This window comes from Cryptomeria japonica, chromosome 8 (assembly GCF_030272615.1).
Source record: "Cryptomeria japonica chromosome 8, Sugi_1.0, whole genome shotgun sequence".
Taxonomy (NCBI): domain Eukaryota; kingdom Viridiplantae; phylum Streptophyta; class Pinopsida; order Cupressales; family Cupressaceae; genus Cryptomeria; species Cryptomeria japonica.
This window is the reverse complement of record NC_081412.1, coordinates 120,711,481-120,722,836: the sequence shown is the minus strand read 5'-3', so window position 1 is coordinate 120,722,836 and position 11,356 is coordinate 120,711,481.

Sequence of the window (11,356 nt, the reverse complement as noted above, 5' to 3'; positions counted from 1 at the left end):
TTGCCAATTATAATGAGGCTTATCATTTTTACTTACCTTGGCAGTTAGATCCATCATAGCAATAACCAACTTTTCTATCTTGTCTTCCTCCTTAGCAACTTTGTTAGGTTGCTATTTTGTTTCCTGCCATAGTCTACCATCTGTTCTCCTTCCTAACTTCCCGGATGCTTTTCTATTTCTCTCCACATTAATAGAAATTTTAAATGCATCTCTCAGGCTATGTGAGATTTTATCCCTTAAGATATAAGCCATTTTAGAATCAAATGCATTATAATAGGTGTTCAGACTGTTGGCATTATGTGAACCGATATGTGGACATAATGACTTTGTATGTTGTCATTGATGTCAATATGTTGAAGAAGTATGAACCAACATATGTGAGAACTGGTATAACACTATGAACCGACATTTGTGCCAAAGTGAAACGGTGTGCTTGTTCAAGGTGAATAGGCATATGGTTATGGGAACCGACACATGGAAGCGTTGTATGACTACCAGTTGGTAGTCTCAACATCAGGGTTTCTGTTTGAAATGCTTCAAGCTTGTATGGCTTAATCAGTGATGTTATGTGATGAGTTAGCATTGTAATGAAGAACAGATCATGTTGCCACGTCAGCCTTATGCGCGTGAAGGATCTTGCATAAAGGATATTGTTCCTATCTACCTCAGGAATGTGCGAAGTCTATGATGGGTTATCAGCCGCCATGAAATCGGTGGAAAATGAATGATGGAGAATTTCTTGAGATTGGATCAAGACTATTGCATTCAATATAGTATGATCAATGGTCAGGATTGAACCATTTGAATTCCTTAACCTAACAAGTCTAGGGTTTAAGGTTTATCCTACCGACCTGTCTGTTGTCCTATAAGGTCGATGTTGTGATTCTTTCAGAGGTTGTTGGCAAAAGTTGTGTGTGAGTATCCAAGAGAAAGGATACGTGATTCTTGCCAGACTAGAGGAGAGAAGTGATACCTGCAGAGTGTAAGTGCAGAGGGTGAAGAGGAGCTTAAGTGGATCTGCATTGGCATTGAGTGTTGTTACCAGATCATTGTAATACCTGTTGATCTCTAACCACCTCAACAGTTGGAAAATCCCCTAATAGGGTAGCCTTAACCGGCTTGCTGTAAATCTCTTAATAGGGTAACTCAAAGTTATTGAGATCTAGAAAGCTAGAGAGCTCTGGAAATCCTTTAGCTATTGAGTTCTTGAAATCCTCTAACAAGGTAACCTGTAACAAGGTTTAACCCTTAATTGGGTATTGTAGCCATCCCTTAACTAGGTGATCCCTAATAGGATCAGTTCCTAACAGAACCTATTGTATCTGTCTTTAATAGGAAAAGGCTCCTAACAGAGCGGACTTCCAAAGAGTTCAATAATAAGTTTGTGGGTATTCATCCCCACCATGGTTTTTCCCAGTTGGGTTTCCACGTGAAAAATATGTGTGCCATGTGTGATGCAATTATCTTGTGATGCTTTGTTATTGCTTGTTAAGTATATGATGGTTCTATGTTCTATGCCTGTCAATAAAACATGTTGAACTAGTTGTTATGAAGATATGATGATAGATTACCTGTTCATGCATAAGGGTGAAATGGTAGTGTAGTTTTGAGTTGAGTGGAAAGCTAAGTGAGTAACCGATTTATGATTGTTTTAGTTGTTATGGGGTTTTACCAGTTGCACTCTGTTTTCACTGTTTGCCAATCATTTGGAGTAATTACCGTTGAACCGGTTTAGGGCTATACTTTGTATGTACTGATTCACCCCCCTCTCAGTACCGATTTGGTACTATTTGCTCATCATTGAGTTGTCAATTGGTATCAGAGCATCCTCCAAGTCCTCTGTGTTGTAAGCTTAATCGCTTGAGGTAAAGATCCCAGTCAAATGATGAAGAGGGAAGGTCCAAAGTTTAACAGGGAAAATTTCAGTATATGGAAAGATAGGATGAAGATATTCATTAGAAGCATGGGTGCTCAACACTAGAGTTATGTTGAGAATGTCTATGTTGTCCCTATCGGTACTCTCACCAGTGGAGAGAGATACAAGAAAATGGGCAAGTCATGGAAGCCCTTATTAGTAGTATATCTGACATTGAGTTTATTGATGTTCAGGACAAGGTAAATCCCAAAGAGGTATGGGATGCTCTTGAAAATATCTATGGTGGTGATGAACATGTAAAACAGGCTAAGGAAGAAATCCTAAGAGGGAAGTTTGAAGATATGCGGATGGTTGAAGGTGAGACCATTCAGCAGTATGGAATAAGAATCAAAACAGTTGTTGGAGAAATCAAGAGTGCAAGTGGTAAAATAGAAGATTCCACTATGGTAAGAAAAGTCCTGAGATCCCTATTGCTAGTCTATGCAATAAGGGTTGCTGCTATTTAGGAGCTGAGATCAATAGACAAGACTAAGGTATCCTTGGACTCCATCATAGCCAAGTTGACAGCCTATGAGCTAAATAGTTTTGATGACAGTGTTCAAAAGACTAAATCAGCTTGTAAAGCCTCTGCTATACCATCCAGAAAAGGAAAAGAAGCTAGCACTAGTGGTGAACCTAGACAGAGCAGAGAAATGGATGATGAGGAGATTCTGATGGCATTTGAAGCTCTCCTTGCTAGGAAGCTTCCTAAAGGATTTGGTAAATACAAAGGTAAGCTACCTTTGAAATGCTTTTCTTGTAACCAGATAGGACATATTGCTATAAACTATCCTAATGGTGATAACAAGGACAAGCCAGAAAGGTTCAGGAAATTCAAAGGAGGAAACTGGAGAAACTATTTTGTGGCAGTTGATGAAGGTGTTACAGATGAAGAATCAGAGGATGAAGAAAATGAAGATATTGTGTTGTTTCTATCAAAGAAGATGTGTCAGACAAGAAGGCTCTTGTCTCCCAGTTTGATAATTCCAATGAGTGGATCATTGGCAGTGGTTGTTCTCACCATATGACTAGTGACTGGAGCAAGTTTCAATCTTTGGAGTAGTATGATGGTGGTGTGGTTCACTTTGGCAATGATGCACCATGCATGGTCAAAGGTAGAGGGTCCATCTCTGAATGGAAAGAGTAGTGCTAACAATGTGTACTAGGTTGATAGTCTTAGACACAACCTTCTGAGTGTTGCCCAGCTGAATGATAGTGGCCTCACTCTGGAATTCAAGAATGGAGTTTGCAGAATCAAAGGAAAAGATGGTGAATTGGTGGCCACCAACATGCAAACCAAAGGTAACCTATTTCATCTAAATGCAAATATAAGTGCATGTCTTATGGCTAAATTTGATGATAGCTGGATATGGCATAGGAGACTCTGCCATGTAAACTTTGATAACATTGTAAAGGCCAGTAAGATCAAGGCAGTTAGAGGGTTGTTGGTGCTAAGAAAACTGGATAATACCTTGTGCAGAGAATGTCAATTGGGGAAAATGTCTTCCACAACCTTTAAAGGTAAATCTTTCACTGCTGACAACTTACTTGATCTTGTGCATACTGAATTGTGTGGTCCTATAAAAACTAGGAGTGTGCAGGGTGATAGGTACTTCATGATTCTCACTGATGACTGCTTAAGAATGATGTGGGTCACATTCTTGAAAGACAAGTCTGAAGCCTTCATAAAGTTTAAAGCTTTCATAGCATTAGTGGAGAAGGAAAGTGGTAAAAGAATCAAGTGCCCGAGAACTAATCGAGGGGAATTCACTTCCGGTGAATTCAACAAGTATTGTGAAGAATTTGGCATCAAGAGGCAACTGTTTGCCCCCCGGACTCCACAGTAGAATGGCCTAGCAGAGAGGAATAATTGGACTATGGTTGAAGCAGCTAGAACCATGTTGATTCAAGGAAAGGTATCACACACCTTTTGGAGAGAAGCAGTAAGCACTGTAGTCTACACAATGAATCGGGTACTCATCAAGTAAGGTAAGGACAAAACTCCTTATGAGTATTGGACCGATAGGACACCTGTGGTTAGATACTTTAGGGTATTTGGTAGTAAATGTTACATCAAGAGAAGTGAACATCAGGGCAAATTTGAAGCTAAATGTGATGAGGGAATATTCCTAGGATATTCCACCAAGAGTAAAGCTCTCAAGTGTTTCAACAATAGGACTCAAAGAATTATGGAAAGTATCAATGTGAGAGTTGATGAAACCTCTGAGAAACCGAAGGAAACCGGCAGTGAGCAAGCTGTAAATGAGCTACCTTTTGGGAACCGATTGTCAGTCAACCAAGTACCAGTAACAATGTTCCTAAACCAATGAATGCTGATACTGATGAAGATGAGGATGAAGAGGAAAAGCAAGAAGAACCAGTCAAGACTATTCCTCAGTATGTCAAGTTGAATCATGATCCTAAGCAGATCATTGGAGATAAGGATGTAGGAATCCTTACAAGAAGAAATATCAGAGAAAACTCATGTATGATCTCTGAATTTGAGCCTAAATCATTCAAAGAGGCTCATAAAGATGAAGACTGGATCAAGGCAATGGAAGAGGAACTTGACCAGATAGAGAAAAATGGTACATGGTCCCTGGTACCCAGACTGGAGCATAAAAATGTCATTGGCACCAAATGGGTGTTCAGAAACAAGTTGAATGAGGATGGCACAGTGACTAGGAACAAATCCAGATTGGTGTGCAAAGGATATGCTCAAGAGGAAGTAGAAGACTATGGAGAAACCTTTGCTCCTATAGCCAGATTGGAAGGAGTTCGTATGCTTCTTGCATATGCAGCTTTTAAAGGCTTCAAATTATATCAAATGGATGTAAAATCTACATTCCTAAATGGTGTACTTGAAGAGGAGGTGTATATTCAGAAACCAGATGGGTTTTCCCTATCTGAAAACAATGACATGGTATGTAGGCTACATAAAGCCTTATATGGTATAAAGCAAGCACCTAGGGCATGGTATGAGTGCCTACATTCCCATCTTGTGAAGATTGGATTTGAGAGAACAAGTGAAGATAGAATTATCTACTTGAAGTCTGAAGGAGATCAGATCCTAATCTGTGAGGTATTTGTTGATGACATTATCTTTCGTGGAGATGACAAGATGAGTCATGAGTTTGCTGATGAGATGAAGGAAGAGTTTGAGATGTCACTCATAGGGGAGATTAAGTTCTTCATTGGACTACAGATCCAATAGATGAAGGATGGAATCTTTATCACTTAGTCCAAGTATGTCAAAGAGGTGTTGAAGACCTTTGGCATGGAAGATACCAAACCGGTTGGTACACCGATGGTGACCGGTTGTAAACTATCCAGAGAGGATGACTCAGCATTGGTTAATGAGAAGGAATATCGATCAATGATTGGTAAATTGCATTATGTAGTGCATAGCAGACCAGATATTGCACATGCAGTTGGCATTACTGCAAGGTTCCAGAAAAGTCCAAGAGAATCCCACTTGGTTGCAGTCAAGCAGATTCTTAGGTATCTAAAGGGAACTGTTGACTATGGATTGTGTTATCCATATAGCAAGGACTTCAACTTGAAAGTGTTCACAGATGCTAATTGGGCTGGCAATGTAGATGATTGGAAGAGCACAACCGATGGTGCATTCTTCATTGGTGGTAGACTGGTCTCATGGATGAGTAAAAAGCAAAGTTGTATCTCTTAGTCTATAGCGGAAGCGGAGTATGTTGCAGCTTTCATGAACTGTCAGACAATTTGGATGAAGCATGTATTGAAAGGCTTCAAAGTTCCTGTATCGGAACCGGTAAGTATATTTTGTGACAATACTAGTGCAATTAATATCTCCAAGAATCTGGTTTTACATTCTAGAACCAAGCACTTTGAGCTTAAGTATCATTTCTTGAGGGAAAAGGTTCAGAACAAAGAGATTGCACTGGAGCATGTGTCTAGTAAGTAGCAGTTAGAAGACATATTCACCAAGCCTCTCCCAAAGACTACATTTGTGTATTTAAGAGGTGAATTTGGGGTACTGCCCCTTCAGGAGGTAAATTAAAAGTATTTCTTCCACATCAATCAGGTATTGCATAGTCAATTTTTTTTTGATTGATGTGTTGAAGGATGCTACTCCTCAGGGGGAGCAGCATAATGGAACAGGGATGTTTGTGCCTCCACTTTGGCATTGTTTTCAAAGCGAGAGAAGAAGTGTAGTGGAGAAGATATCTGTAGAAATTGGGGAGAAGATGAGTTAGCGAAGAGAGATCTTTGTATATTGCCATCAATGCCAAAGGGGGAGATTGTTGGCATTATGTGAACCGGTATGTGGACATAATGACATTGTATGTTGTCATTGATGTCAATATGTTAAAGAGGTATGAACCGACATATGTGAGAACCAGTATAACACTGTGAACCAGTATTTGTGCCAAAGTGAAGCAGTGTGCTTGTTCAAGGTGAACCGGCATATGGTTATGGGAACTAGCACATGGAAGCATTGTATGACTACCGGTTGGTAGTCTCAACTTCAGGGTTTCCAGTTGAAATGCTTCAAGCATGTATGGCTCAACTAGTGACATTATGTGATGAGTTAGCATTGTAATGAAGAACAGATCATGTTGCCACATCAGCCTTGTGTGCGTGAAGGATCTTGCATAAAGGAGATTGTTCCTATCTACCTCAGGAATGTGCGAAGTCTATGATGGGTTATCAACTACCATGAAATCGGTGGAAAATGAATGATGGAGAATGTCTTGAGATTGGATCAAGACTATTGCATTCAATATAGTATGATCAACGGTCAGGATTGAACCATTTGAATTCCTTAACCTAATAGGTCTAGGGTTTAGGGTTTATCCTACTAACATATCTATTGTCCTATAAGGTTGATGTTGTGATTCTTTCAGAGGTTGTTGGCAAAAGTTGTCTGTGAGTATCCAAGAGAAGGGATATGTGATTCTTGCCAGACCAGAGGAAAGAAGTGATAACTGCAGAGTGTAAGGGCAGAGGGTGAAGAGGAGCTTAAGCGGATCTGCATTAGCATTGAGTGTTGTTACCAGATCATTGTAATACCTGTTGATCTCTAACCACCTCAAAAGCTGGAAAATCCCCTAACAGGGTAGCCTTAACCGGCTTGCGGTAAATCCCTTAACAAGGTAACTCAAAGTTATTGAGATCTAGAAAGCTAGAGAGCTCTGGAAATCCTTTAGCTATTGAGTTCTTGAAATCCTCTAACAAGGTAACCTGTAACAAGGTTTAACCCTTAACCAGGTATTGTAGCCATCCCTTAACCAGGTGATCCCTAACAAGATCGGTTCCTAACAGAACCTATTTTATCTGTCTTTAATAGGACAAGGCTCCTAATAGAGCAGACTTCCAAAGAGTTCAACAACAAGCTTGTGGGTATTCATCCCCACCGTGGTTTTTCCTGGTTGGGTTTCCACATGAAAAATATGTGTGCCATGTGTGATGCTTTTATCTTGTGATGCTTTTTTATTTCCTATTAAGAATATGATGGTTCTGTGTTTTATGCCTATCAATAAAACATGTTGAACTAGCTGTAGTGAAGATATGATGATAGATTACCTGTTCATGCATAACAGTGAAATGGTAGTGTAGTTTTGAGTTGAGTGGAAAGCTAAGTGAGTGGTGCAGGAGCACCCTTCTAAGGTCTTCCTCTTTTCAGTTTTTGTTGGTGTTTTTCTTCTTTAAGAAGCCATTGTAAATGTAATAAGAGCCATGAGCTCATTAGTCTTAATTAGGTCCTAGTTTCTCATTTCTTATGGAGGAGAGTTTATGTGTTCCTTTTATGAGTTTGGGGTCCTTTTAGCATGGTGGTGCCCATAGGATAACCCAATGTAGGCCTAGGAGTTAAGAAAAGCAACTTTGGAAAAGTTGCTCAAAAGTTGCAAAAAGTTGCATGACAACTTTTCAAAGTTGTCAAGCAACTTTTCCACCTAATAGGTCAAAAGCCTTAGCTTAGCATGGACAAACCTAATTTTGTCACATAGATCAAGGAAAGGATACTATATATAGTTTCAAACCCTAAAATGATGGGTTGGATGTCAGATTGTATAGCCAAGAGAAAAGACGTTGACTGTGACTGGGTTTTTGTTGCTAGTCAACACAAAAGAAGCATTAACAGGTTGATAATGGATTTTTTTATGAACTAAATGGTGTTCTGAATCTTGCATTGTATTCATAATTTCATTTTAAGCACTTAGGGTAGGTTCTTGTGTAGGTTTTTATGTGTTTGTAATTGTTTTTGTGAAGTACTCTGTCACTATCCAATTATTGGACTGTTTTGTGAAATGGAATGATAACTCCTATCCCCTTTGTGGAATCACCATGAAACCATGGGGAATAGGAGTACAGACCCTCTACATTACTTTAAAGCAAGAAGGGCCCTTGAAGATGCCAGGAAGTTTTTCATAGACCTACTCCTAGGTGAGACTAGAATGTGCCTGACTAGGAAGGGTTGAATTGCAAAGATCCTTGAGAGCAAGGTAGGACAAGGAGGGAGGCACCCTTTGGAAGAGGTGTAGAGGGATGTGTGAAGAACCATTGGTGAGAAGGAGGAGCTTTCACCAATCTAGATAAGGTGGAAAAGTCAATAAACCATCACGGTGACCCAGGCAAGCCTTAAAACCCTTGTAAAAACCCTCAAAACCCCAAAAAATCCACCTAGGGTAGTGTATGGACACTTGGAGGCCCAAAACTAGAAAAATATTTGAGCCCTTGCCAAATGATTAGCAATACTTTTGGGATGTTTCACAAGTATGTGCATCGTTTGCAAGAGAGAGCCCTAAAAGTCTGAATTGGAGGCCTAATTGGGCACATTCCTTGTAGCCCTATTTTGTAGGAAAAAAACAAAATAGTGAGATTAGTAAGGAGTTGGAAGATTAAAACCTCTTTGGAGCACATGAATGGATGGGTAACCATGTCAGAGACCTATCCTAACCTTGTTAGGACCTAAGAAGGTGAAGAAGGAGCTAAACCCTTATCAACCTATGTGAGGGTTTTTGGTGCTTGAGAGTAGATGTGACTTAGGGAGGAAAATCACAATTTGTTGGTGGGTGGATTGGGCAAGGTCAGGGGATTCCTCAAGCAAGAGAAGTCCTAGAGACCCTAGGGTGTGGTAGAAATAGTTGGTGATCCAAGGAGAGGATCAAGGAGCATAGACTTGGCTAGTCTATCCCATAACCATTTCCCATCAGTGAGTAATCGGTTTATGATTGTTTTAGTTGTTCTAGGGTTTTACTGGTTGCACTCTGTTTCAAACCAGTGTCACTGTTTGCCAATCATTTGGAGTAATTGTCATTGAACTGGTTTAGGACTATATTTTATGTGCACTAATTCACCCCCCCTCTCAGTACCAGTTTGGTACTATTTGCTCATCATTGAGTTATCACAGACACATGTTATCATCTAACCTCATCACCTGATACAATCTATGCATGGCTTTCTGAAATCTAGCATTGAAATCAGTAACCATTTCATTATTATATTTTCTAATGTTATTAAATCCATTGAGCATGAAACTCACATTTGTTTTATCACCGTATTGTTCTTGAAAATAATTCTTAAAGTCCTCCCAAGACCCAATGCTACTAACTGGGAGACCTCTGTACCAATCTCTTGCATCATCTACCAGGGACTGAACAAATAATTTCATTATAACATCTTCATCCACTATCTCATAATCATTTATTAAGTCACCAAAAGATTTTAAATGCTCCTCAACACTAATTGCATTATTTCCAGCAAATTTATGGAGTCTGTCCCTTAGCTCGGTGGGAACATGGTTAGGATATCCTCAGATCCCATCAAAAAACAATTGTCTATACTACTCTAAATTGATGGGTCTCCTTTGGAAAGGGTTGACAACATTATTATTTCCCATGTTCATTCTGACATTGGGGATCAAGGTCTGAGAGATTTGGTTATGCTGATTGTTTACAGGGGCTTGACTAACTGTTGTTGTATTAACAAGCATAGTAGGCTAAACTTTAACCAAGGGGAGGGAAATTTGCTGAGGATCAGGCTTACTAAGATCTTTTGATGGAAAAATGATAGGGGGAACTTTTAGATAACTAATTTTTCTTTTAATTTTCTGATTAGCTGCTTCCAACTTAGCTTTCTCTAACTTCATTTGAAGATCCTCCTTTTCCTTCCTCATTCTTTCCATTTCTCTCTCATGTACTAATAGTCTATGAGAGATTTCCTTTGGATTTCTAGATCCAGTTCCCTCATCCATCCACTTCTACTTCCCTTTATCAACATTATTCTTAGGAGGCTGTTGATCAATAAGCTCTCCCCTATTTTGCTGGTGTTGGTAAACAGATTTGTCTATCTTATCTAATTAGATTATAGCAATGTGAAACATAAGAAAGTAGACAAAATCTTCCACCAACCAATTGGAAAATCATTTAATTGATTAACCTCTGAATTTAGGTACAACTCCCTCTAGTAAATATTTATTCGGCTCCAAATTACATACAATCAATGGAATTCTTTTCACTAGAAAGGACTTAAAGGAAATTGCATACATCAGTCAATACAAAATGAATGCAAGTACTGATTCATATATAATCTTTTATATAAAGCCGACAGACTTCATACGATCACTAAAACAAAATGAAAAAGCTTTCAGAGATGAACTTAGCCAATAGTTTTCTACACATATAGAAAGTATAACAACCCCTTACTCAAAATAGACTTACATAGAAATCAAATTTTGAAATCAAACACACAGATTTGAGACTAAAAATAGCTATTAAAAAGATTCACATTCACAGATGATCCTCAACTTCCTTCATACACAAAATGTATTTAGCTAGCTTTAAAGATAGGATTTTTCAAAAACTTAGTGAACCCTTACAAAGTTATTACATTAGATACTTATAGGTCACCAGACCCAATAGTTTTTAACCAAAGTAAAATTAACTCCTAAGAGTTAATGACAATCAACCCTAACTACAATAACTGAATTTTAAAGAAAATAACTAGGCCTGCTGGCAAACAACTGCCAGCAGTGCTAGTCATGCAGTCTATTCTACTTTGATGTGATTGCTTGGGTTAGTGTCTTGAACATACACCATCACCACCTTGGTCGTGCTCCACTCTCGGTGTACTTTTGAAAACTCCTGAATTACCATCACATGTGGCAAATTCATATGAATAACCCTCTATTTCCAAAGCTCCTTCTTCCTCTTGAGCATTTGCACTTTATCTCTATGAGAGTCTAGATGATCGAGGCAAATGGTGAGCATTGATTCCACCTTAGAGATCCTTGTGAAATCTTCCACAGATAAAGATTTCTCCTTCTTGATCTGTCTGATGTGGCTACTGAACTAGTTAATCATCTTCATGGTGTCCTCCCGAGTTTCATCGGTGAAAACTGAGGTATCCATGGGTAACTTCATATAATGAATTTTCTTCAAAGTTATTCTTGATCAACTCCTT